Source organism: Lissotriton helveticus, chromosome 3_1 (genome assembly GCF_964261635.1).
Source record: "Lissotriton helveticus chromosome 3_1, aLisHel1.1, whole genome shotgun sequence".
Taxonomy (NCBI): Eukaryota; Metazoa; Chordata; class Amphibia; order Caudata; family Salamandridae; genus Lissotriton; species Lissotriton helveticus.
Window position 1 is genome coordinate 1,933,504,053 of NC_136061.1, and position 25,527 is coordinate 1,933,529,579.

The 25,527-nt window shown below is 46.8% G+C and overlaps 1 protein-coding gene across 3 annotated transcripts in view; it reads left to right on the forward strand.

Annotated features, from left to right (window-relative positions):
• Nucleotides 1-25,527, forward strand: part of UACA (uveal autoantigen with coiled-coil domains and ankyrin repeats) — a 369,235-nt gene that overhangs the window by 84,872 nt on the left and 258,836 nt on the right. The gene's annotated exons all lie outside the window — the stretch shown is intronic.

Consider the following 25,527-nt stretch of genomic DNA (forward strand, 5'->3'; position numbering starts at 1 on the left):
CTTCACTGTCAGCAGCTCTGGCATCGCTGTCTGCTTCAGCCCCGGTGCCACAGGGCCCAAAAGGATCCAGGCCTAGATTCCGGTCGACCTCGTTACACCTCCACCGATGTCGATCCCACAGGCGCCACCTCCGACGTGGCACCGGACGACGCCATCCTCGGCTTCAGCCCCGACATGGACATAGAGCCGGAACGGCGTCGCTCGATTCCGACGCCAATGGGGCCTTTCTCCCCCTATGTCCGAACTTCTTATTTTGTGCCTGTACATCAGCCTGAGGAGGAAGGGGAGGACTGAGAGGGGTCTGAGGACCCTCTCACAGCTCAGTGTGAGTATGCCCTGACTGGGTTGAGGATCTGGGGGATGCCAGCGGTCTTGACACCTCTCCTGACCTTGGCATGCTCACTCCTCCTACTGTGGCTACGGAGGAGGGTGCAAGTTATGCAGTGGTGTTGTGTAGGGCAGCGGAGGCCCTCAACCTCCAACTCCCTACCGTGGCCACCAGGACTAACCTCCTGACAGAAGTGATTCAGCCGGTGTCTTCTCTGCAGAGCCACTGCTGCCTTTCAATGAGGCACTTTCTGACGTTCTTTTGGGCACCTGCTCCAGGCCCAACACAGGGGCTCCTGTGGATAGGAACGTGGCCCGACGCCATCCCCCAGCCCAGGCGACCCCCTTTTCCTCTCCCAACATCCCACCCCTGAGAGCTTGGTTGTCCAAGCCTTAACGTCCCAGAGAGCATTCCCTAGCGCACCCCCAGATAGGGAATCCAAGAGACTGGAACAATTTGGGAAGAAGATTTTTTTCCACCAGTTCAGGGCTGCGGTCTATGAACCTCACATGCCTCTTGGGCCGTTACTCCCGTGGGATACGGTGGCGCAAGTGCTGCCTTAGTGTCCGGAGGAGGCGCGGACAGTGCTCTCGAAAGCTACTGCGGAGGGAAGAGATGCAGCCAAGTTCACAATACAATGTAGCCTTGAAGCCGCTGACTCGCTGGGCAGAGCGATTTTCGCGACGGTGGCTCTAAGCCACCACGCCTGGCTGAGGACTACTGGCTTCTCTGGGGATGTCCAGAACACCCTTTGATGGCATTCACCTTTTTGGCAACAAGGCAGACAATGCATTGGAGCATTTTAAGGACTCACGGGCTACGGCCAAGTTCTTGGGCTTGTCGGCCACTCGCGCTCCTCCGCTTTCTGCTTTACGCTCCTTTCGTGGCAACGGAAGGGGCGCCCCAGCATGTTCGCTTCAGAGCCACAGGCTGCAGCAGCAGCAGTCTGTGTGGACGTGGGAACCGTAGAGGTGGTTCAGGGAGCCAGTGGGCGGGTCAGTCCACGGCCACTACAGCCCCAAAACCTTCCTAGTCCGGTCTTTCAGGCAGCAGGATTCGCCATCACCTCCCCCACTGGTGAACCATCACTTTGGACAGGTAAAGGTGGGTTTTACAAATAGTCCGAAGGGGCTACTCCCTCCCCTTCGAGACTACCCCTCCAGCCATGCCACCCCAGTACCACCACATATCAGGCGATCGCTTGGCACTTCTTCAACAGGAAGTCGCGGCCCTCTTGGCCAAGGGGGCCTTCGAGCAAGTCCCTGCTCCAGAAGTAGGGTGTGGTTGTTATTCTCATTACTTTCTGGTGCCCAAAAAGGACAAGGTCCTGCATCCTATCTTGGACCTCAGGGACGTCAATCTCTTCCTCTGGAAGGAGAAGTTCAAGTGGCTAACTCTGGCTCAGGTCTTGTCTCCTCTCGACCCTGGAGACTGGATGGTAGCGTTGAACTTGCAGGACACATATTTCCACATTCCCGTCCTGCAGGCCCACCAGCTTTACCTGCGGTTCGCAGTAGGCCACGAGCATCTTCAGTTTACCATGCTCCCCTTTGGCCTCTGCAGTGAGACCTGAAGTTAGTGGGTGCAGCATCAGGGGAACCTGTCCGATTACGTCCAGATCTCGAAGGGCACTTCACAGCAGCTGCAGTGGTGGCTCATGAACCCACATTGGGTCCAGGGCAGATGCCTCTCTCTTCCCCCAACCGGAGCACATAGTGGCGACGGACGCGTCCTTCCTCGGATGGGGGGCCACATGTGAGAGGTTGAGATTATAGGCCTCTGGTCTCTGGCGGAGTCCAAGCTCCATATCAACCTTCCAGAGCTTCTGGTGATCCAACTTGCAATGAAGGCATTCCTTCCCTCTGTCAAAGGGAAAGTGGTGCATGTGTTTACAGACAACACCACCGCCACGTGGTACTGGAACAAACGGGAGGGATGAGGTCGTGGACCCTATGTCAGGGGGCTCTGCGCCTCTGCACATGGCTGGAACAGCAGGGCATTTCCCTGGCGGTTCAACACCTGGCAGGTTCACTGAAAGCCAGTGCGGATGTACTCAGCCGCAGGTGCATGATGTATCACGAATGGAGTCTTCACTCGGACGTGGCTCAAGGTCTCTTTCAACAGCCGGGAAAGCCTTGGTTCGATCTATTTGCCACCGAAGAGAACGCACAATGTCAGCAGTTCTGCGCGCTGGAAATTCTAAGGCCAATAACATAGAAAAATGAACCTTGAGGAGTTATTCCATACAATACTTATTAATTCTTAATTGTCACTTGGAGTGAACTCATAAATTATCCATACGGGAGACTGGGTTTTATATAAAAAAAAAATCATTATGCATATAGTAAATTCATTACATTCATATCTCATTCGATTGCGGAATATATAAATCAGTTTGAACACATTTCTTTAAGGCAACACAAAAACTACTGTTGAAATTCAGCCGCTTTTTACAGTATTATCTACAACATTTGATCATAGGTATGGACAATGCATTCAGTTAGCCATACAACAATAGTTCATATTTTTCCACTTGTTTCAATTCATTCAAAGACTGTAGACAATCAAAGTGGCGTAGTAGCGTCGACGTTTCGGTCTTTCCAGGTTATTTCACCAAGACCATCCTCAGGACGATTGTTGTTGCACCCACAATCTAACATCAAAACATAACAATAAAGTTATACTAATTCTCATTAAAAACCAGCTCACATGTACAAAGATCGTTTGCTCACATCAAAACCATAACAAATTAGTACACCAAAAGTGCCACAATCACCAATAAACAGAAAACAAAACCACGGTGCTCTATATCAATTAATACTCACAAGGACACTATGTACATCTCAGATTTTTCACCCTGTAAAACACACAACCAATGCCAACCATAGTCAATATTCGAAAACATACCCAGTGCAAAAATCTATTATAACTTCCATCTCGTGGTCTCTTCCAAAGATCTTACCTCTCAACAACCAAAACGGTCCCCACTCTTATTGATGGAACTTTTCTAGAACGGTGTCCTCTAATCTATGTAATCAACAGTGAGAGAAGAGGGTATAAACCGCTATTAGCAAACCCTCGTTACCTAAGCAAACGCAGAGAGCAAAGTAACGCGGAGTTTACACACAGCACTTACTTTAGGGCAGCTTGTAAGATCAATCACAGCTACGAGTAACCCATTTACTGCATCCGCGACATCGCGTCCGCGGTACGCGACTTTTCAATGCATGACTCTCAACACGTAATGCGCTACCTTTGACCTCACGCGCATGCGCATTTAGGTAATGAGTATTGAAAAACATGTCGGCCATATTTAAATGGTGAAAGTTGGCCAGACAAGTCCCTTTTCAACAGTTCTAGCAGACCAAATCCACTTATCTATATAGTGTTCTACGAGAGGTGCAGTCAGAATCTTACACCAGTCCCGCATTAGATGTAAGATTCTGACTGCACCAGTGGGGACCGTTTTGGTTGTTGAGAGGTAAGATCTCTTGAAGAGACCACGAGATGGAAGTTATAATAGATTTTTGCACTAGGTATGTTTTCGAATATTGACTATGGTTGGCATTGGTTGTGTGTTTTACAGGGTGAAAAATCTGAGATGTACATAGTGTCCTTGTGAGTATTAATTGATATAGAGCACCGTGGTTTTGTTTTCTGTTTATTGGTGATTGTGGCACTTTTGGTGTACTTAGAGTAATTTGTTATGGTTTTGATGTGAGCAGACGATCTTTGTATACGCGAGCTGGTTTTTAATGAGAATTAGTATAACTTTATTGTTATGTTTTGATGTTAGATTGTGGGTGCAACAACAATCGTCCTGAGGATGGTCTTGGTGAAATAACCTGGAAAGACCGAAACGTCGACGCTACTACACCACTTTGATTGTCTACAGTCTTTGAATGAATTGAAACAAGTGGAACAATATGAACTATTGTTGTATGGCTAACTGAATGCATTGTCCATACCTATGATCAAATGGTGTAGATACTACTGTAAAAAGCGGCTGAATTTCAACAGTAGTTTTTGTGTTGCCTTAAAGAAATGTGTTCAAACGGATTTATATGTTCCTCAATCGAATGAGATATGAATGTAATAAATTTACTATATGCATAATGAAAAAAATGTTGATATAATTTTTTTTTAAATATAAAACCCAGTCTCCCGTATGGATTATTTAGGAATTCACTCCAAATGACAATTAAGAATTAATAAGTATTGTATGGAATAACTCTTCAAGGTTCATTTTTCTATGTTATTGATTATACCCAGTTCCTTGGGGAATAGTGGGTTGCCCTGTTGTTGGTAGAGGAAATTCCAAGGCAGCACTCGCTAGAGGACGCTTTTTGTCGCGAGTGGAGTTGCTGTCTGTTGTACGCCTTTCCACCTATACCACTTCTGCCCAGAGTGCTGAAGAAGATCAGGCGTGACCAGGCCCAAGTCATTCTTGTGGCGCCAGACTGGGCTCGAAGAGTTTGGTATCCCGAGCTACTCAGTATCGCAATCGATCCCCGATCCGACTGCCTCTTCGGGAGGATCTTCTGTCGCAGCAGCAGGCGACGGTCCTCCACCCGAACCTGTCCAGCCTCCGCCTCTTTGTGTGGAGATTAGCGGCGGTAGTTAATTCCTTTTGACTTGCCTCCTGAAGTCTGTGATGTCATTCTGGCAGCCAGGCGTCCCTTCACTAAGTTGGTATAGGCCTACAGGTGGAACACATTTGTGGCATGGTGCACAGCAAAGGCTGTGGATCCCCTTTCTGTGGATCCCCTTCCTTACCATCCCACCCATTCTGCGAACTCATTTCTAGAGTTAAGGTCCTCCCTTTCAGGGCCCTAGTTTCAAGGCACCAGTGGTCAGTATCTTGCATGGCTCTGCGTTTTCTGACACAGAAAGTCGTGTACAGATCTGACGTCCGCGCGTGAGGGCGGCGTCTCGGTAGCTTCCGAAACGTCATCTCGGCAGCTTCCGAAACGTCATCTCGGCGACCACAACACCAATGACAGAGGCGGAGCCGCACAATGCCACCTTCCGATGCGCAGATGTACTGCTGACAAAAACTTTCCGGGCCAGTCTGAAGCCTAAGGGTAATTCTAAGGTAAGTAATCTATCACTACTAATGTTTCTTACGGATATATCCTTACCGAAGGTAAGTAACTTGTTCATTACAAACGAGTAGCTGTGCCATTTTGTTATTACATGTGATGAGAGATTTCCTAACCTGACTAATAAAGATATTAGACACAGACTTTTAGACATGGATTGCAGCCTCCATATATTATACTAATAATTCACCATTAAATGCCTCTGCTCGTCACAATAAATATACCAGGCCTGCAGACTTTGTCAGGTTTTTCTTTATCGACTAATCCCATCTATTGCATCAATCACATTTTCTCAATGAATCATTAACACCTATATGTTTCTTCATTGGGTAGGTACCATACCAACTCAGACCGACTGTATTGAGCATAACTATTCTCACATTGTGACCATCAGGCATGCATAACTTTACACATATGGTAAAAATGAGAACTGACAAAATAACATTCAACCACACCAAGAGAGCCTCGTGAAAATTATAACTGCAAATCCTTTATTCCCCCTCCCCACCACCCGCCCATCACCCCCAGGGCATTTGACTGAGGGGGTAATCCAAACTAAAAACACTTGCTTATATTACTGTAATGTGTGAGATTGCACGTAACAAGAATTAAAATTGCTTGTTTACTCCTATAATGCGTGAGATTGCATGTAACGAACACCTGTGTGGTACTAATAAAAAGCCTTAAAAGGTGTTTTTTTTCACAATAAATTAGCCTGGCCTTATTACCTTTGTCGTAATTGCCAATAAACATATTAGACCAAAAATAAATCTGACCTATACCACCATCAGGCATACAATATATATAAAATTAGTGTTGACACGAATATGAAACCCATTGTTGCAGAAACAAAGAATATCACATTGCAAATCTTCTCTCAGGTCTTGTGTGAGATGGTGACCACCACCAAAACAGTTACCTACTACAGTAATTTGTGAGATTCCTTCTTATAAAATACCTATCTGCGTAAACATTAGTGTAATAATAATCCATCCTTCAAGGCCTGTTGACTTTAACATAAGCTTTTCACAATAAATAAGTGAGGTCTACTGCCTTTGTCAGAACCTTACATAATTAACATCATACCCATGGCATTTGACATGTGGCATTATTGACTTGCCTCCATAATTAGTGCCGGCCAACTATATTAGCATGCTTTTTCCAACAAAGCAAAAAGTAAAACACTTTTTATTTTCAACCTCTCTAGTTCTTCTTAAAGATCTTTATATTGATCACATAAGGTTCGCCAGTGGCTTCTTGTCCAGCCAGGCCTAAAAAAGGATTTAGGAAAGTCAACAGATGTGCATTTTCTTAAGGCTGGGATGCTAGGGGTGGAGCCAGTTTGGAATGGAGTGCCCTTAGTTGGATGTCTTGCCTTCTTTTTAGGTAGAGGAAAGTGGGTCTGATGGCCTGAATAAAAGATGGACGAAACAGATGCCTTGAAAGAGCTGTGTCTCTCCACAGGCAACCAGTGTAAATCTGGCAGCATTATCTCTCATATTAACCTGATCACAAGACGAGTTTAGCATAAATATAGCCATAGTTTCTTGGTCCATTACTCTAGACACTTGCACACACCCACACACTTCTCACTTTCTCTTACTTTTTAGGTCCGGCTTGACAGCACAGCTGTCACTTACCTGATGTGATAAAGTGATTTCTTTATTACCTTTAGTACTACAGAGAGGGACTGTGCCTCTGCCCAGATTGGAATACAGTATCTGATTTGTCAAAAGCTGTGTGCTTCCACAGAAACAGTGCTTACCCTTCCTGATAATTTCTTTGTCCGGCTACTTAAGCAAGGCTCGGTATCAAGCAAAAAAATAGTTTGACCATTGGTCTAACAAATGCCAGTCTGATTCAGTTAAACAACTTCTATATCTGAGAGAGGCCTTTAGCCACAGATTCCTTACCTTAGAATAATCCCGAGGCGTCAGACTGGATTAGTTCATGTCCACATCAACGTCGTCCGCTCCATAAATGATGTGCAAGGTGCCAATATTAGCGCCACCACAGCATGCTGACATCTGTTCTTTACTTTCAACAACAGTCAGAGCTGATCCAGAGAGATCTACCCCTGGTCATTTTTTGACTGACTTTTTTCAATGTTTTTTCGACATTCTTATTCAGGACACTCTCCCAGTGTGTATGGATGTCACCAAAAAACACAGTAGTGTTTAAGCCCCATGGAACCAGTCTGCACCCTGCCACTCCTCAAAGGCAGCCGCAGCCTCCAAACCATTTTAGTGTGCGCTCATACCATCAGAGGCACCCAGTTGATGGCAGAATCCTCCATCACCTGCCCCACTGGCAGTCAATAACATCAGACAAGTGGGTACTTCAGATCGTTCAGCGGGGTTACTCCATCCGGGTGGAGGCCTCAGCCGTATGTTAGACATGCACCCTCTCATTTTCTTCCTCAAAAGGGAAAAACTCCACATGCTCACATTAGCTCGGGTTCTGTCTGATATAGACCCTGGAGACTGGATGTTTGCGCTGGACCTGTAGGACGCCTTTTCCCATATATTTGTCCTGCCTGCCCACAGACGCTACCTGCAGTTGAAGATGGGCCACAAATATTATCTGTTTGATGTACTCCCTTTTGGCCTTACACCAGTGCGTCTCTGGTGTTTGCCAAGGTAACGGCTGTGGTTTCAGCACACCTGCGGAGGTCCAGGGTTCCAGTATTCCCCTACCTCAATGACTCTCTGTTGAAGGTGGGCTCGCTCCAGGCAGATGTCTCCACCTCCAGACTACTGTGGATCTCTTGCATTCGCTGGAGTTCACTATAAATATGCCAAAGTTGCACCTGATTCCCTCCCAGATGCTCCCTTTCATCCAAGCTGTTCTGGATACAGTGCAGTTTCGGCCGATCCTCTAGAATGGCAAATCCAGGATATTGTGGCTATGATTTTAACCTTTTAGCCTCTATCCTGGATTTCAGTGACAGACTCTGAGGCTGCTGAGCCTCATGGCCTTCTGCATCCTGCTGATAACCCATGTCCACTGGCATATGCGGGCACTGCGGTGGGACCTGTTGTCCCAGTGGGAGAGGCTTCTGGTAAATCTCTCAGACCGGGTCCAGATATCAGAAGAAACTACCAAAGAACTGCAGTATTGGCAGACTGACCGCGATTATGGGTGCTAGCATGTGCACAGAAGGTATGGCTTATTTAATATGAAATGCATTTGCTAAAAAAAAACCAGTGGGTCTCTAATGGTAGATTGTCACGCTTTGACACCGGCTGTAGACCAGTATTTTGTTACATAGTAGTCAAGAGTTTTGGTGTTCTTCATCTCCCGTGACAATCCCTGAGGTTAGAAGATTTCCATTATGATCATTCTTGTTATGCTCTTTTGTGACCACTTGTTTATTGTTTTGCTAACTGTAATTTTGTACATATTTGTAAATATGCGTGCAGCATATGCTCACTTCGTTAGGCTTGTGTTGAGTATGGTGTCAAGCCAATGATATAGGCCTTATTGTTTCATTGGGAAAAGCTATGCCGGATTTCATAGCTTTGATCTGTTTATTGTGAAGTTATGAGGAAGCTATAGGCTATAAGCTATAGACTTTCAATGGCAGGTTGTTATTGCACTGGTCGAAACCTGTAGTTCTGTATTTTGTTAAATGTAATCTCACATATTACTACTGTAGTCAAGGGTTTTGGTGTTGCTGAACTACTCAAACAAAATGTGGAAATACAAGATATGTATTAGTTCTTATTAGGCCTGCTGAGGAGGGATGTTATATGGTTTTGACAACCATTACATAATTGTAATTTTATTACAGAGTACCTTATGGCTTCCTTGTGGGAAAGCTTATGCTCATTCAATACAGTAGGTCTGAGTTGGTTAAGATGACAAGCCAGTGATAAAGGCTATAGGTCTGAATGGTTAATTGGGAATCGTTACGCCAGATGCCATGCTTCTGATGCTTTTATAAAAAAGTTATCATAGACCGAAGGCCTCCTTTATTTATTATCGAGCACATTGATAAAGCCAATCACCTTTTAAGGTTTGATTATTGTATCGTGTTACTCCTGCAGAGATGTATTTTGTTGAATGAAATCTCGCCGAATACCTTGACCAATCTCCCTTCTGCAGCCAGAGTTGACTGTAGTTCAGATGCGTCACTCCTGAGCTGGGGTGGCCATCTGGGAGAGGTGGAGACCTAGTTTTTCCTTTCTTATATGAATACCCTTGGAGCCCTTGCACAAATGCCCTCTTTAATCTTAAAAACGACCTTTCTAGTGGCCATTACATTGGCCAGGAGGGTTAGTGAAGGGCAAACACTTTCCGTCCACCCTCCTGACACTTCGTTTTTCCCAGGCAAACTGGTGCTAAGAACAAGTGTCTCCTTCCTCCGGAAAGTGGTGACAGCTCTGAATGTGGGCCAGACCATCACCTTGCCTACCCTTTTTAGGTTTCGCCTGTCGAAAGCTGCGCAAGCAGCGTTTCGCGCAGGCAAAAACTTTTGTGTAGAGTATGTGTGTGTAGTCCCGCCCCTCTGTTCCATTGGCTAGCTCCATAAATGGAGGCTAGCCATTGGAACAGAGATCTGTCCGTCAATGCCGGAGCAGATTCGTGGGCGTTCCCGAGAATTTTAGGCTTTTGCCCACGTCATGCGGCGGTGGGCGGTGTTTTTTTGTTTTTTTGTTGAAAGTTTGTTTTGGTCATTTCTCCTGGAAGGCACCGCAACGAGGGACGTCTGCCTGGCATCGGCTAGCAGGTAAGCGGCATATTTTACTCCCGTTCCCGCCCCCCCCCTGCTGTCCGCGAGCCTGCCCCCCCTCCCACTGTCTGTGTGCCCGTCCCCCCCTCCCACTGTCTGTGTGCCCGTCCCCCCCTCCCACTGTCTGTGTGCCCATCCCCCCTCCCGCTGTCCGTGAACCCGTCCCCCCTCCCGCTGTCCGTGAGCCCGTCCCCCCCTCCCGCTGTCCGTGAGCCCGTGTGAAAGCTTGGAACCGATTGTGTGGCCGTTCAGTGCCCGATATTTACGTGTCCGCCTTTAAAGCGTTTTTTCTCGTCCAAACGCTAGGAAGAATGCCAGTACATGAATATTTGCGGTTTAGTTTTACGTCCGATTCCCATCATGCCAGCGCAATATGCGTTATATGTACATTCTGCACCCCACCTACCTCGTTCACATTTGCCTAAAGCGAATACTAAAACAAATCTGCCGCGTGAGTGTTAAAGTGCTCGAAAACCATTACAGTCCGTCCATCGTCAACATAATGCGTTAGAGGTATGGTTCAACTCCCCCACCACCCGTTTTATATTGTTTGCTTTCAATGGTATGGGTCTGGAAAAACATAGCTTTGAATCTTAAATTGTAGTGTGCATAAAAAGCAGGACATAGCTCTTAAAAGTCGTGCTTTTTTTTTAGGCGCTATATTTTTCCACGGACAAGCTTAATCAAAACAATGTGGAGCAATCTGTGAAAATACTGGTTATGTTTAGTCTTTTTGTGGCATAGTTGTCAAAATCTAATCGTACAACATGACCCCTCGTTAGCCATGCTGTTTCCTGGCAAAAAGCGTGCAATGTGTATTTCTTTGTCAGTTTCTGACAAGGTGAGTCCATCCATCGCATCTTCCGAAGACCCCCGCCTGAACTGTTATTTATCTGTCTTTAAAACCCAGCAGCCTGCTCCCTGCAGAAACTGCTGGCGGGGTTTAATGGGAAGCCAAGTGTTTGGCTGGCCCCAATTAACACCCCGTGATTAGCTGGCATTCCTCCGCAGCGTGTCAGACACCGAAAAGAGAATAAATTGCATTTAATTAATGCTTCTCGGTGACACTGATGCTGGGTTTAAGGACAATGTGGGAGGGGGCGCCCTCCCCCAATGTTTGTTTTTTCCATCTTCGATGGCAGGACTGCCGCGATGGGATTGCAAGGGGGGGGGGGGGCGCTCGGTGAGGGATCGGCTGCGCCCCCCAATGTTTGTTTAATTCACCACCACAGAATTTAATTTCAAGTGAGCCGTCCTGTGCCGCAATTAAACAATAGAGTGGCTTAGGTAACGGATGCATGCGCGTACCTGAGCTGGTTTAATTTGAAGATTTATACAGCGCCGCTTAACCCCGGTGAGGGCATCCAGGCGCGGTTATTAGCAGGAGGGGGTTAAATGAATTGCCCAGACTCTCAGGCCGTTACGAGATTCGAACCGGGACCCGGCTCCCGAGTCGGCAGCTCTGGTCGCAGCGCCACACCCAGTGCCCGATCGTAAACGGTGCAAGCGTCGTTACAGGTTTTGGAAAAGCCACTGCGTATATAATTCAGAATTTGCAGGTACCGTTTCATTTTTGTGTGTGGGGGGTGGGGGAGGGGGGTTACCAATTCTATCTCCTTTAAATCGACTGATATTTTTAATATGCACAATGTCTTTCCGTTTTTTTTTTGTTTTTTTTTTACAGATATCGTGATATTAATGCTCTGCACTTGCCGGAATGAGTGCTCAGTGGAAAGGCTTTTTCAAAAACTCAACTTCCTTTTTAGGTTTCGCCTGTCGAAAGCTGCGCAAGCAGCGTTTCGCGCAGGCAAAATCTAATGACTTACACTGTGTGGCTTTGTTCCGCCCTCTCTTCCCATTGGCTAGCTCCATAAATAGAGGCTAGCCATTGGAAGAGAGATCTGTTCGTCATTCTGCGAGCCGGCGATTTTTAGGCTTTTCGCTACGTCATGCGGCTGTGGGCGTTTTTTTTTGGGGGGGGGGGGAGGGGGGGAGTTTTTTTTTTTTGGTCATTCCGCCGAAGTCGTCCTTGGTGAGTGCTTGTTTTATCGCATGATCCACTTCAGTCCTCCCGGCTGCTTTGATGAAAGCGCCCGCTCTCCCACAAGCTTCGCCGCTCGCTCCGGGGTGCCGCCTAGTGATTAATGATCCACAACGGCTTCTCGCGACCAGACATGCACGGGGGCCAAACCCGCCCTACTGCCGCCGTGCACGTTCTTATGTTAGTTCCTCCGGCGCAGCGCAGGGTGCTACTCAGTATTTCTACCGGCCACCGCTATTCAGGCATGCCGTCAACGAGGCATATGGGCTCACCTTTATTTCAAATATGGTCCATCATCGATACTCTGCATCCAGGGCACCGCCGTGCGTGTCAGGCGTCGCAGCTGCAGTCCAAAGCACAACCCACGGCTTCAGTTTCACTTTCAGCAGGTAGGCCACCGCTGCGCCGGCTTTCGTTCCACGTTTGCAAGTCGTCTTATGTGTTTACAGTCGGTGGTTTCGGATGCATGTACCCGTCCTCAGCTTTCCAGCAGCAAGTTTTCTGCCATCATCTGTGTAATTGCAGGATTATGAGAGGATTTTTAGGGCGTTCGAGAGGAGCTCACTTAAAACGCGGCCATCTCTCTCAGCAGCTAGCTCCGCCCCCCCAACATGAAAATTAATATTTAGATGAAAACTAGCCGCTCGCTCCAGGGTGCCTCCTAGTGATTAATGATCCACAACGGCTTCTCGCGACCAGACATGACCGGGGGCCAAACCCGCCCTACCGCCGCCGTGCACGTTCTTATGTTAGTTCCTCCGGCGCAGCATCCCCAACCCACTCAGCTGCCCCCTAGTTCTCCCTTTCCTTAGCCTAGAAGGCCATTCCTGCAGACCAGGGAAGTCTACACTGAGTGATTCCAATTAAAGGAGAAACAAGATATGTGAAATGCTTGCAACACTCTCCTGTTTGCTCATCTTACATAATGCCTCCAGAATAAGACTAGAGACTTCCTTTGTGTGAGGAAGAGGCATTAGAAAGAGCTGTACATAAAGAGATCATGCAGAGGTATTGGCCTTAGAGGAGCAATCAAAAACATTTACTGTATGTAGAGACCATAAAGTTGGCATGTGCACTGAGAGATTCAGTATGTAGGGAGCTCCTTTTCTCTTGCGAGAGAGGGGCCGACTTTGACGGGGAGAGTATCCGGAATTGCCTTGGGGCGGTGTTCACATGGTTCCAACTGAACAGCCTCAAGTGCAATTCCGACAAATCGGAGGTACTCTTCTTCGGGTGCGATGCAGAGCCGAGCTGGCAGGCATGGTGGCCCGTCAACATGTTTCCACCTTCCAGCTCTTCCCCTATGGCTAAAAACCTGGGGGTTAAGATGGACAAGGGGTTGACGTTGAAAGCCCAGATCCTTGGGGTGACCGGCACCTGCTTTGGCCTATTAAAAATGCTGCGGAGGTTTTTGCCTCTTCTGTCAGAGGAGCATAGGAGGCTGACTGTGCAGGCCCTGATAGGCTCCAGGTTGGATTATGCCAACATTCTTTACCTGGGCCTACCAGAGTACCTGCTACAGCGGCTTCAAGTTGCGCAGAATGCGGCGGCCAGGGCCATTTTTGGTCTAAATAGACGTACTAGCGTCTCTGGGCTATTGCGGACGCTGCATTGGTTACCCATTCGCAAACGGATCGCCTTTAAGGCTATGACCTTGGCCTTTAAGGCGCTCCATGCGGTGGGGGCGCAGTATCTCCAAAAGAGACTGGCCTTTTACCATCCGGCTCGTTCGCTGAGGTCGGAATCCTTACTCTTGGCGGTGGTCCCTCGTGTTAAGAGGGCCCGACTGGGTGGCCGTTCTTTTAGTTTATTGGCCCCACAGATGTGGAATTCGTTGCCGCTCCCACTTCGGGGGGCTACTACTCTTCTTGAGTTTAGGAAAGGGCTCAAAACCTGGCTGTTCTCCCAGTAGGCCTCCAGGTAGTTCTTCTTTTTATCTGTGGGTTGTTTATGTTCTTTTAAACTGTGTTGTGTTATCCTACATTACTTCCCCTGACCTAAAGCGCCAGGACACTCTTTTTGAGTAACCGTTGCGCTATACAAAACAATAAATAACATAACATAACATCCTGCAGGTGTCATATGCACAGAAAACTGCCATATAGACCACAAGGCTCATTCACAAATGCATGTATGAGCAATTAAAGCAGTTCTACAGATGTACTACTTCAAGTACAACCAGTTCAAAACTGCCTTTATGAATTGGCCTAGGATTGCTCAACCAATACAAGTTCAAAAAGGATACACACCTTTGTATTTGTTTTACTCGTATATAAATATTCCTTCAATATTCCCATTGTAGATGTTTTGAGTACAATTCACAAAGGCATTTAAGACTTACTTCACATACTCATAAATACCTCAGTGAATCCGAACGAATGTGTTTAAGGAAATACCATTGAAACATGATGTCCATAGAGAGGCCACATTCATTTTGCTAGGCATTTTGTCAAGCACAAGGAGATTAAGGGTCTAAATATGACTTTGGCGGTCCAACACCGCCGTAGCCACAGTGGTGGTGGGGGCACCAGTGCATGGGCGGTCAGACCGCCCTATTACAAGTTGGGCAGTCGGACTGCCATGGGACTGCAGCAACACCGCCAGGGAGTGGAGAAGTGTGGCTCAGTGGTTAGAGGCGGCAGACCCAGAAGCTGAGATCGGCCGTGGACCAGGGTTCGATTCCCCGCCTCGGCGGGTCTCGGGCTCTAAAATTCCATGGACTTGATAATTCTCGCTCCGGTGCCTACTCGTCTCACGGGGTCACACTCTGCGACTCTGGGCAATAGCTTGCTTAATCTCCACTACGGCCCCTCGCGGCGGGATGCCTGGCTTTCACCTTGTGGATACCCTGCCGGGGTATCTCACAGGGGAATACCAGGACGGGATCCCTAAGCAAGCGCTTAGATACCGTGTCGGTGATTTGCGCTATATAAATACATTTACATTTACATCAGAGATCCCTGGGGGTGTTGCGGTGGTCTTGAGGCCGTAATATGCTTGGCGGTGCCACTGCCACTGCGGCACCACCAAGCAGATTATGAGTTTCCTCTCTGCCACGGTTTTCATGGTGGTGAGCTTGCTATGAAAACTGTGGTGGAGAGGAAACAAAGGGGGCGTAACAGGGCCCCCTGTTACCTGAGGGCCATAGGGTGCATGCACTGCATCAACTGCACCGTTCCATGCCGTTCAGGAACTTCCTTTGACGCTCCCATTGAGGTGTCTTTTTCATAGGCACCGCAACGGGACCACCAAAGGACCACCAAAGAACCACTTGCCAGAGACTAAAAATTTAACAATCTAATCACCAATGTACGGATTTAGTGTTCTTGGAGCGGGGCAGCAGCATGGTGGCCCCGCTCCAAGACTGCCAAAGTTGTAATTAGGCCCCACCGGTTCCCTAGCTTTGATGTTGACTGCTCTATCCGTTGGGTGACAACCTCAGAAAATCCTAAAAATTGCAAGCCAAGTTTTAACAGGCCTCAGTTGGTGTGTGTGTGTGTGTGTGTGGCTCTGGGTGTGTGTGCGTGTGTGTGGCTCTGGGTGTGTGTGTGTGTGTGTGGCTGGCTCTGGGTGTGTGTGTGTGGCTGGCTCTGGGTGTGTTTGTGTGGCTCTGGGTGTGTGTGTGTGGTAGTAATTGCTGTCTGCTGAGCTCGTCCGTAGGGTACAATAGGTCTCACATTTGCGAGAGATTAAGCTAATGGCAATGTAAATGACAATGCCATTTATTTATCTGTTTTCAAAACCAACACATAAATACAAATTTTGTCATTTACAATGCCAATAGCTCAAACTTTTCCAAAGGCGAAACCATTGCATTGTAAATGCTTGTTTGCTATGTCTCACCCTTCCGATGAAGAGGAGAGAATCCACTGACTAATCTCAAAGTGTCTTTTTATTCCACATTGATCATACCAGAGAGTTCTGGGTAGAACGATCATCTTTTCATTGGTTTGTTGGGGGTGAAGAAAGGGAAGGCTGTGAAGAAACCGACCCTCTCACAATGAATAGTGCTCTGCATTAAGATCTGCTATGCACTGGCCAAGAAACAACCTCCTGATAGCTTGCGTGCTCACTCCACCAGAGTCACACTGCGTTAGTTTAGTAAGTCCCTTTCTCGGACATCTGTCAGAATGCAACGTGAGCATGTCTACACATGTTTACCAAATACTACTGCCTGGTCAGTCGTCTTTTGTGACCAGCTTTTTACCTGCTCGGTCCTTCTGTAGATCTGTTTGCAGACACACCTCCGGGGATTGCTTGGGTATCCATTCTTAGATAAGGAAATTGTGGCTAAAAGTATCTATTAGGTGAACAAGTTATTTACCTATCTAGCCACAGATGACCTACCCGAGCCTCCTGTCCCCCCACCCCCTGCAAAATATTTTCTCCATATAGGGTAACCCTTCTTGGATTATTAGTGTCTGCACACTGGTGCGTCAGCAACCTCCGTGGCTCCACACTTCTGGCAGGGGAAGGTCGCAAAAAGTAACTGATGTCCACGTGCTGGGTTGGCGTTTATATAGGCACCATGCCCGTCACTTACGACAAGTACTGCTTGAAAATTTCCAGGATGTAATCTGACGCCTGGGGATTATTCTAAGGTATGGAATCTGTGGCTAAATAGTCTCTCCCAGATGAGGCATTACCCAAGGTAAGTAACTTGTTCCTTAGGGTTTTTTCTCCTCCGATTGGCATGTATGAAAGCTTATATTTAATACAGCAGGGCTTTTTTGGGCATGGTGGTAAGTCAACGGCAAATGCTTTATGCTAGATTTGTTTGTTAGGAAATGTTAACATAAAGTCAGTTGGCCTAACTTTTTTTTTGGTGAAAAATGTTGGTCAATAGGCATTTCCGTTGGATTGTTATGACTCTACTGAGATCCAAAGAGTTATTTCTTTACATCAAATCTCGCAGTTTATCATGGTAGGCAAGGGTTTTCGTGTCAAACTGCAGGGATAGAAGATTTGCACTGTGATAATCCTTGTTAGGCACTCTTAGGAGACCTAGTAATTTGCTTAGCCATCTCTAATGTCATTTCCATTTCTAATTTTGTGACTGTATACCTGATGATTGCATGGTTGGAAAGCCTGCCCTCAGTACAGTAGGCCTGAGTTGGTTATGGTGACAAGCCAGTTATTAAGGGCATAGGTTCGTCGGTTCACTACTAAAGGTTCTATCCAAAGCCATAAGTTGAATCTTTTCATTGTAAAATAGTATGACAAAGACCGTAGGCATGGCTTATTTGTTGTGAAATATGTTTATTAACCCTTTAAGTGCTGCGCACGTTCAGCGGATGTTGCGTGCACTACCTCGGTAGTGCTGCGCACGTCCGCTGAACGTCGCGGCCCCGCCCGCGCAATTGAACGTTCCGCACCAGTGCGGAACGTTCAGCGCAGCGGAGGGGTTAAACACAGTTGGCCTTCAATGGTCACACTTGGATATAGGTTTTTTACATAGTAGGCAAGAGTTTGTGTTTGTCATCCCACATGACAATCCCTGAGGTTAGAAGACTTCAATTATGATCACTCTTGTTATACTCTTTTGTGACAACTTGTTTATTGTTTTGATAACTGGAATTTTGTACATATTTGTAATTATGCGTGCAGCATATGCACACTTCAGTAGGCTTGTGTTGAATATGGTTTCAAGCCAATGATAAAGACTATAGGTCTTATTGTTTCATTGGGAAAAGTTATGTCAGATTTCATAGATTTGATCTGTTTATTGTGAAAAGTTATGAGGAATCCATTGGCTATAAGCTATAGACTTTACATGGCCGGTTGTTATTGCACTGGTTGAAACCTGTAGGTAGGGATTTATTAAATGTAATCTCACAGATTACCATTTTAGGCAAAGCTTTTGGTGTTGCTGAACTACTCCAACAAAATATGGAGATACAAGATTTGCTATGTGATAATTCTGATTAGGCCTGCTGAGGAGGGATTTATATGGTTTTGACAACCATTACATATTAGTAATTTTATTACTGAGTAGCTGTTGGCTTTCGTGTGGGAAAGCTTATGCTCAATACAGTAGGTCTGAGTTGGTTACGATGATAAGCCAATGATGAAGGCTATAGGTCTGAATGGTTAATTGGGAAACGTTACGCCAGATGTCATGCTCCTGATCTGTTTTTATGAAAAAAAATTAATATAGACCTCCTTTATGTACTATCAGACCTGGGCGTAGTTTGCTGAGTTTGCGAAACTGCCCGAAGTGACAAAAAAACTCTGTGGAGTTCAGCAAGTGGCAGAGTGCAGTGCAAACTGGTCTTCCTGACGCTGTGGTAGAAACTCTACCCAAGCGGCAGCTCTCATTTGCAAACTTGCCGTTCGCGATAGCGAACAAGGAAAAAACTTTGCTCCACTATGTGAAGTAGAGTTTTCTGCACTCTGCGAGCTCTGCGTAGTGCCGAAAATTCTGCAAACTCCATGAACGGAGCGAAGTTCACAGCCCAGGTCTATTTATTATATAACACAATAATAAAGCCAATCGCCATTTAAGGTTTGTTTGTTGTTGTATCGTTTTAGGCCGCAGAGGTGTATTTTGTTAAATGAAATCTCACAGATTACCTTTGTAGGCAATGATTTTGGTGTTGATTATACATTCTGACACACTTTGAGGGCTAGAAGATTACATTGTAATAATTATTACTAGAATCTCTTCGAAAGGTTTGACATACTTTTTTGTCTGCCAGATTTTGGAATTTGAAAATAGAACATACAATATGCAATATCTATTAATTCATAATGACATACTGCCAGTTTACACCTGAACGGAGGGGCACTGGCCAAGTTGAGGACCACCTTCCTCCTCCCCATGCATTTTAATCCTCTCGCATCCCTCACCAAGGAGGGGCAACGGCAATATTAGGGGGTTGCTGATACATATAGTTTATTTAATCACACAGGTCTGCGTATAGTGATTTAAAAAATGTTTTATACATCTATATAATGAAAAGAGTAGAAGGCAAGAAATGAGACCATGCTGAAGCACTGCGCTTGTATCCATGTTATGTTACTGCAATTTGTATAGCGCATCACCTGCCCCAGTAAAGGGGCGTCCCGGTGCTGACAACAGAACAGCTAACACAGAGTGCAAGGCAGAGGCTACTTGTTGGGGAATAGGTAGGTTTTTATGTCCTTCCTGAAAGCCAAGTAGTTGGTATGGCTCCAAATATGGGTGGGCAGCGAATTCCAGAGATGGGCTGCCTTATTACGGAAGGAACAACCTCCTGCCCGTACTCTCCAAAACCTTGGAACCTGCTGGCCTAGTGAACGGAGTTGACGTGTAGGGACATAGGGAGTGACTAAGTTGGCCAAGATATTAGGGGTATTAAGTTTGAGGGCTTTAAAGGTGATACAGAGGGCTTTAAATTCAATTTTCCTGTCCACCGGCAACCAGTGTAGCCGGTGGGTGGTGGCTGACACCGGGCAAGACCTGCGCAGGCTAGTCAAAGATCTGGCTGCTGCGTTCTGGGCCCGTTGTAATCAGGCAATCTCGGCCTTGTTTGCACCTAAATACAGAGAGCAGGCGTAATCCAATCTGGACATTATAGATGTCTGAATGAAGGTCTGGCTCATAGGTGGATCAAAAAAACCCAATAAGGGTCTAAGTCCCCGCAAAAGCCTAAGACAGGTCCCTGCTACCTTTTTGGTTTGGACTTGGAAGCTGAGGGATGAGTCCAACCATACCCCCAAATGTTTGACGGCCTGCTTGGGAGGGGGGGGCACTACCTAGGCTTTCTGGCCACCAGCGCTCACTCCACAAACCATGGTCCTTCCCCACCAGCAACACCTCTGATTTACTGGCATTCTGCTGGAGGCAATTGGTGGTCATCCACTCAGCGACCACCGCCACTGCGCCCCAAAATTTCAGGGTGTCCCTCTTGGTATCGCTTGAGAGTGTTACCACCAGCTGAGTGTCGTCGGCGTAGGAGACCATGGTCAGTCCCCTGTTTCTGGCCACCGCAGCCAGTGGTTGGACATACAGATTGAATAATAGGGGACTGAGGGAGGATCCCTGAGGGACGCCTTGTTTTATGGCATGTGTACCCGATGTAAAAGGGGAAACTGTGACCATAAATGACCTTTCGCTGAGAAACGAAGTAAGCCACTTCAAGGCCAAGCCGACAATCCCCGCCTCCTCCAGGCGTTGTAACAGAATGGCATGGGACACTGTGTCAAACGCGGCGCTGAGATCCAGTAGGATCAGCGCTGACGTATTCCTAGCGTCTAAGGCAGACCAGAGATGTCCCGTCACCGCCAGGAGAGCAGACTCCGTGCTTTGGCCAGGTCGAAAACCATTTTGGGAGGAGTCCAGTGTGTTGTTCTTGGTCAGAAAGTCTGAAAGCAGTGAGTTTACATGCGCCTCTGTGATCTTAGCTGCCCAGGGGAGTAGGGAAATTGGGCGATAGTTTTCAGGCTTGGCTGGGTCCAACAAAGGTTTTTTGAGTAAGGGTAGCACCTTAGCTTGTTTCCACGCCTTGGGTACAGTTGCCGAGGAAAGCAATATGTTGATTACCTGCCTCAGGAAGGGCATAATCGCAGACAGCATCTTCCTAAATTAATCTGGTTTGAGCGGATCAGCAGGTGAGCCAGATTAAATTTTCCTACATAGTACTTGCAGCTAGTCTGTAGAAATGGGTGTGAGAGACTCCAAAATATTGGCAGTTTGGTCACACCTAGCAACTAGAGGGGTGATAACTGAGGTTGGAAAGGACCCATAGATATTACCTACCTTCCTAACCAAGAAGGAGGCAAGGTCCTCACACTGCTCATGGGACTGAATGTCCTGCCCCGCACTGGTCTGCTGCGATTTGAGGTTGGAGAGTATTGAAAAAAACCGCTCTTTGCCGGATTTTCGCTGTTCCGGATTTGATCGGCATAGAATGTTGCTCGTGCCAATTGAATGGCCCTATGGTAACTCTTAACTGCCGCTCGGTAGATGTCTTTCTCGGTGGTGTTCCAAGTCCCTTCTCCATATACTTTCCAACCTTTTGCTGTCTTTACGCAAATCGGCTAGGTCTCTATTATACCATGGTTTTCGAGTCTGTTAAGGCTCTGTATGCCTCGTTAGAATCATTGGACAGGTTAGGGCAGGTATTAGACAAGCGGGCCTGAAAAGACTCCCAGTTAAGCTTGTGCCAGGGGCGTTTGAGCGAGGATGACTAGCAGCAGAGAGCCACAGAAAGCCGCAGCAGTGCCACAAGAGTTATCTGAGCGGTGGCTGCAGCGGTTTGTGCCGCGCAGTCATTGGAAGACGCCAAGACCCGAATCCGGCCGGCCGGGACCCGCTGGTAACTTCGACAACCCCCAGGGGGGGGGACCCCAGAGGCTTTTCGGAGCTCCCTTCGACTTTACAGAGGAATTTGGCGGAGCTGCCTGCGGTGCGGAGGGGGCCTGCAGCGAGGCTCACCCCACCCCACCCGCCTGTATCTGCGAGCCTCTGCTAGCCATCCACTGGTCCTGGTTCTCCAGGAGCTTAATCAGTGAACCAGGTAGAGGCCGAGCTCAGAAAACGCCTGTAGGGAAAACCACAGTTGCCGTCGGCTGTCAGGGCTCAAGGGCCGGGCTGGGGGTCATCGAGACTCATGCCCCCCCCTTTCCTCATTCCGTTGCCTGAGTATTACCTACCTATGGTTTGGCACGGCCCGACGGTGAGGGGGGGGGAAAGCCCCCCTACCACCCACCCACCCACCTGCCTGCCAGCTGCTTGTCTGCGAGAAATCATTGAAAAAAACACGTCCCAGGAAAAACGCAGTAGAGGACAGAGTGTAGATCTGCCAAAGGACAAGAGTGCAAGCGAGTGAGAGATACCCCATAAAAGCTCCACCAAAGGCATTACTGTAGTAGACAGCGGAGGAGCTGAAGTAGCACTGAGGTAGTGTGGGTACAAACTGCAGAGAATTGGAGCAAGCACCGGAGCAAGCACCGGAGCCAGCACCGAAGACCAGCATACGTTGAGGCAGAAACCGGAGACGAGAGGTAAAAAGGGCGGGGAGAGCCAACCGAGCACGGCAGCGCGCTTAGCCTCCTGTCCTTGCCCTCTTAAACCATCTCAGTCACCACACTGCCTACTGTTGCTTGCCTCCTAGCGCTCCTCAACTCTCAAAGTGCTCACAGAGCTTACTGTGCCTGCCAGCGCCTCTTAGCGCCTTCCAGCGCCCCCGGGCTGAGATTGGGGCTGAGACTGTGTTTTTTGCCAAGTCAGACTGGGGTGGTCATTTATAATTCTTATACCCTCGGTCTGTTACCCCTTCAAATTATTCTCTTTCACCTCAATAATCTTTCCAAGAGAGCTGATTAGGATGAGTTCAGGACCTGAACGTATTCTAAATAAAGCACCGAGTTAAAGCATTGAGGCTCCAACGACAACTACTCTGCCAGCATCAAAATCAGTAAACTACTGATACTTAAGGTCCAATACTAAAGGTTCAAAGGTCCGGGTTCTAGTTGGGTTAAGTGAGAAGCTCCGCAACAGACCCTGTCAAGGGGGGTCTCGCAAAGCAATCAATCAATCAATCAAGAACATTTGTAAAGCGTGCTACTCAACCGCTAGGGTCTCAAGGCGCAAAGGGGAGGCTTCTCAAGCCTCAAGTGCCAAACCAAAGAGAACTAACTTAACTACAAAAATTAAGTTAACTAAAACAATACATAGAAGCTATGAGATCTGGTAGAGTTAGGCCACCCCTACTCAAACCAAATCCAACTCTAAGGCCAAGTCGAGGAATAGGAAAAGTGAGCCAATAATGTCATCACACGTAGCCAATCCTCAGGATGCAAACCCTAATGTCGATACCATACCCAAGGAAGGATCCATTATGGCAATCTCAATTCCAACTTCAACTTTAAATTCAATTGCAACTTTAAAAGAAAACTAAAATAGAAAGGACATTGTACCACCTTTGGCCAACGCCTTCACTTCAAGTTCAAATATGGCTCTTCAGCAGCCTTTGAGACCATTGACTTCACCTAAGATATCACAGTCATTCACACAGCTCTCACCGTGCTCTACATTAAAGGCACCATCAAAGGACACAAACGACCTCATAACTGTTGAAGGAACGCCAGTGAGGAAAAAGATATGCACCCATCAACCAAAGAGATATATAGATATATATATAGATATATATATATATATATATATATATATATATATATATATATATATATATATATATTACCTACTGGCAGTCGCCAGTAGGTATATATAGTTAGGATTTTTTCTCTATGGGATTTTTGAAAATTCTATGTCTAATAACTTTGGCGTTTGTGGACGGAATTGGCTGAAATTTTCAGGAAAATGGCACATTTTGTTTCTGAGCAGCCCTTGAAAATTTGGGGGGGGTTCGTCAAGGGGGGGCCGAGAAAAAAGGGGGGTCCCAAAACGTGTTTTTAACATTGAGTTTTCCATAGGGCGGTTGGCCTCACTTTTAGCCCGAACGGCTGAATGGATTTGCACGAAACTTGGCAAAATTGTAGGGACTGGTAGCCCGATGTGCCTTTTGTAGGTCTCAATATATGTGCTCCAGTGGATTTTGAGAAATTAACGTTTAAAAAAAGATATATATCTGTAACAGCGGACCGGGCAGCGTCCCAGGACGCGTACTTTTCGCGCAACGGAGCTTTGTGAAGCGAAGCTGATTGGTTCTCTGGCGTCTGTCAACATTCCAAAAAGTCCGTAGCGGCCGCCATCTTGTCTCTCGGTAGGATCGAGAGACAAGAGGAGGCCAAAACAAAGGGGGAAATAACCATAAGGGGGCATAGTAGATCCTCGCTGACCCCCTAGGTTTGATGTGGAGGTTTTAAAAGGGCCCCGCGGGGCAAAAAAAATAATAATAATAATAATCGAACGGCTGAATGGATTTGCACGAAACTTGGCAAAATATTAGGGACTGGTAGCCCGATGTGCCTTTGCTAGGTCTCAATATATGTGCTCCAGTGGATTTTGAGAAATTAACGTTCAAAAAAAGATATATATCTGTAACAGCGCTCCGCTTCGCGTAACGGAGGTTTGCGAAGCTGATTGGTCATTCTGTCACTGGGCTATAGTTGGGCTACATCTGGCTGATATTTGGGCTACATTTGTTTTTTTGTGTGTCTGGCGGCCATCTTTGGGCTACATTGGGCTACATTGGGCTTCATTGGGCTACATTGGGCTACAACATATATATAGGCCAATGTAGCCCAATATATATTTTTCAAAGTTAATTTTCGTAAAAACCACTGGAGCATATATCTTGAGACATAGCAAAGGCACATCGGGCTACCAGTCCCTACAATTTTGCCAAGTTTCGTGGAAATCCATTCAGCCGTTCGAGCTAAAAGTGAGTCCAACCGCCCTATGGAAATGAAGGAAATGAATGGGTAATTTGTAATTAGCAAATAGCTAATCGCAAACTAGGAATGGTAAAGAATCGCTATTTATTCCTTAAAGTTCGCTATTTAGGAAATGCAAAAAACTTTGATGATACATATGGCGGTTCATCTCTAACAAGATAAGAAGCATAGGGATACATTTATGATGACTGGCGCATCACCAGGGATGTGTTAGTCATTCTGTGCCGCTGTTCCGTCACCTATGGTGTGCTGCATTTACAATGCGGCGCATCATGGGGCAAAAACAGCACAGATGCGTGATGTATCTGTGCCGTAAAGGTGGCGCATTGCTGGAGTTGTATCGCAAGTGTGATGAAGCTCCAGCAAGGGTCGGGGGTGCCCCTGTCGCAGGGTTTCTGTTCTCACACAGAACTGTGGACAGAGGATTGGAACCTCGGCGAATTAGGGTGTCCCAAAACTCACGTTAGTAATCAAAAACCCCATAGCAAGCTAGGTACAGTGTCACATTGGATATAACAAACTCTCAATGTTTAGACAATCCAGAATATGAACTTATAGTACCTCAGGATACGTGGAACTCATGAACAGTCGGTCGTTATATATTTCTTAGAAACCAGAACATGGAGTTAAGAAGAACACATGTGTATTTGAAATGTTTATTTACTAATGCCGTCTTCTCAGGCGTAGTATCTTAGATAATACAAGTACACATATTATCAGTAGCAAAATTACCAGCATAGTTACTAGTACATAAAAAGCGAATGGTGATAGTATGTTAACATGCTGTAAATGAATAAGAGTTAGCAACACTTATAAGCAGCCGCGGGCCGTGGAGGGAGTTACGGTGAGGCAGGGAGGCGGGGAGGGGGAGAAACAGGGTGGAGAATACAAGTACACATATTATCAGTAGCAAAATTACCAGCATAGTTACTAGTACATAAAAAGCGAATGGTGACAGTGTTAACATGCTGTAAATGAA